The sequence below is a fragment of the Tamandua tetradactyla genome, chromosome X, assembly GCF_023851605.1.
Source record: "Tamandua tetradactyla isolate mTamTet1 chromosome X, mTamTet1.pri, whole genome shotgun sequence".
Taxonomy (NCBI): domain Eukaryota; kingdom Metazoa; phylum Chordata; class Mammalia; order Pilosa; family Myrmecophagidae; genus Tamandua; species Tamandua tetradactyla.
The window spans coordinates 29327430-29330650 of NC_135353.1; the positions used below are offsets into that span (position 1 = coordinate 29327430).

General features: G+C 38.0%; 1 pseudogene; it reads right to left on the reverse strand.

Annotated features, from left to right (window-relative positions):
- Positions 1-1491: 1491 nt before the first annotated feature.
- LOC143671659 (hypoxanthine-guanine phosphoribosyltransferase pseudogene) lies at positions 1492-2877 on the reverse strand (annotated as a pseudogene).
- Between the last annotated feature and the right edge of the window lie 344 nt (positions 2878-3221).

The following is a 3221-nucleotide window of genomic DNA, read 5'->3' on the forward strand; positions in this document are numbered from 1 at the left end:
CCAATGAAAAGTGTTACATACAAATTGAAAAATCAAGATTCAACAATTATATAGAAGCTGTATATGTTCCATTGCACATTGCTTCTAGTAGAAGCATTCTTCTTGAGCTCTAAAAACTAAAAACATTTGAAAGAGCATTCACCTATAATTATGGAAGTTTCCACACTCACCTCTTGCCCCAGGTTCCCAGACTCATCTCTTCTGGGCTATGGAGAAGATGCACAGATGGATGGTTCCTGGTGTAAACCATGTTCAACAGCCTGTAACTCAGCACCCTGACTGGGTGACCTGTAGTCTCAGCAATACTCTAGTGGAGTCTACAATGGACCTCTCTAGTATTCTATAGGGCTTGCTGTTGTTAACTGGTGGAATTGACTAAGAAAACTGTTGAATCCCACTTGGCACCTGCCCACTGTTTTTCTTTTGTTAAGTTGATAAAGAGCTATACATAAAGAGAATAAGAAGAGAGAAGGGAAGCTCAGAACTCCAATCCAAATCTATGATGTTATTTGGCCTGCCTGGTGGCAGTCAGTAATCCATATTTTGTGAAATACAAGTAAGCATGTAGGGCTGAGAAGGCAAACCCCAATAATTTAAATTGCCACTGTTTATCTCCATATGAGCTATCCTATAGTCCAGTGAGGGCTTCAGGGATGTCTGAATTAGTTCTAGCCTAAAATCCATGAAAACAACAAATCTTGTCCTGTCGAAGCACATTAATTTACCCCAAAGTCATCCTATCTGCTGAGTTAGGGTTTGAGATCTATCTGAAATAGGTCATGAGTAGATAAGATTGCTTTGGAGAAAACAAATTAAATATCAAAATCATGGGAGATGCTTGTTATATATTCTTTCTTCTTAACCACTTACAGAAGCACTCTGAAATTGGCCTGAGAGTATAGAGATGCCCAGGTAATTTTCATTGTCTGTAATATGTACATTTGTGCTTACACAAAGACACTTCAATTTTTCATATGGGGAGATGTCAAAACGTGTATGTACCATATTTATATACTACAGGATTGAGAGTAATAGTCATGGACTGATTAGCCTGTGGAGCAGACATCTTTGCTCTTAGCCTGGCCCACTGCACTGACATCCACCTCTTTGCTTGGTGGCAGAGTCCCCAAGACATAGATACTTGATTTGATACTTGTCATTTCACCCCAGTTGATCCAAACTCTGTGTTTGTCCTATTAATTTTGGAGTTTGGAACAATAATTCAAGACTGAGTGATTTCCTGCTAAGTCTTATTAATGCAATTTTTTTTGCAGACAATATCATTTATTATGACCACCGGTTGAGTTCTCTTAAGTTACCCTCATTTCTATGCTGGTGAAGCATATTTTTTACTTTGGTTTCTTGGATTGTAAAATGCTTATGTTCTCCCAATAATTGTTTGTTTGCTTGTTGTTGTTGTAGATGTTCCCATTTGTAGATTTTTTTTTTCTTTTACAGAGCCTGTCTTTATTTTAAGGATTTGTAACAGTGAAGAATTCAAAAAGTGGTAAAGTTTTTTAGAATTTATTTATATTTAAAACGAACTGTTTGGACAAAGATTCACCAGAAATAACCTGAACAAGTGCGAAAATTCAATTAATGCTACTGAAACACTACCAAAGGAATTCCAGGACACACAGTCCTGGACACAATAAAAATCTCTGTCATTGATATGAAAACTGACTGCTTCTTACTTTTCTAAACACACGGTGGTATAATTAACAATATTCAATCACTTCTGTTCTTTCACGAATATATAAAAATTAAAACACCAATTAAAAAACTAATATATCTTCTCTTTAAATGTTTCTTACAGATACATTTTCAATATTTTCATTCGATAGTGGTGTGGTTTAAGAGATTTTCCTTTCACAAGTGAAACAACAATTCAGCCAAAAGGAACTGATAGTCTATATAGGCTCATAGTGCAAATAAAGAGTTCACTCTGCAGCAAATGACATTTCTAATATACAAAACAGATAAAATTCTTACATGCACAAGCTCTACTAAGCAGATGGCCACACAACTAGAACATTTAATAATTTTACTGGTGATGTCAATGGACTCCGGATATTTCCAAACTCTATTACTTGACTTGAACTCTCATCTTAGGCTTTGTATTTTGCTTTTCCAGTTTCGCTAATGACACAGACATGGTTCAAATCCCTGAAGTATTCATTATAGTCAAGGGCATATCCTACAACAAACTTGTCTGGAATTTCAAATCCAACAAAGTCTGGTCTATATCCAAACTTCGAGGGGTCCTTTTCACCAGTAAGCTTGCGACCTTGACCATCTTTGGACTATATTGCTTGACCAAGGAAAGCAAGCTTTGCATTGTTTTGCCAGTGTCAATTATATCTTCAACAATCAAGACATTCTTTCCAGTTAAAGTTGAGAGATCGTCTCCACCAATTACTTTTATGTCCCCTGTTGACTGGTCATTATAATAGCTCTTTAGTCTGATAAAATCTACAGTCATAGGAATGGATCTATCACTATTTCTGTTCAGTGCTTTGATGTAATTCAGTAGATCAGCAAAGAATTTATAGCCCCCCTTGAGCACACAGAGGGCTACAATATGATGTCCTCCCATCTCCTTCATCACATCTCGAGCAAGCCTTTCAGTTCTGTCCATAATTAATCCATGAGGAATAAATACCCTTTCCAAATCTTCAGCATAATGATTAGGTATACAAAATAAATTTAGGTCATAACCTGGTTCATCATCACTAATCACGATACTGGGGCTGCGGGTCGCCATAACGGAGCCTGGCGGAGGAAAAAAGAAGCCGGCAGCGAAAAGGAGGAGGAGATGGAGGCGGAGGCGGAGACGGCGTTGCGCAGAAAGGCCAGAGGTTCGCGGGAAAGCTCTAGGTCACCCCATTTGTAGATTTTTAATATGTGCAATGAATACAAGTGTGATCAAGGAAGCTTGTTGTTCTACCAAATACATCATCCAGTGTTCCAAGGCAGAACTCTGAGCAATAAATCTGGAGCAATGAGGACAGGGGTTGGCGTCAGGGATGTGGAGTCTCCAGGGTAGCATGGAAGTTCTCCCCTTTGTCAGGTAAAAAAGTTAGTACATAATATAATACTTCCCTATGAAAAATGATACCTTTGGCCACTTCATGAAGACCACAAATATAAAATAGCTGGATATTGTGGGGATTGTGGGGGAATCTCCTGATTCTGCTAAAGGTAAGGCAGAGGTACGTAGA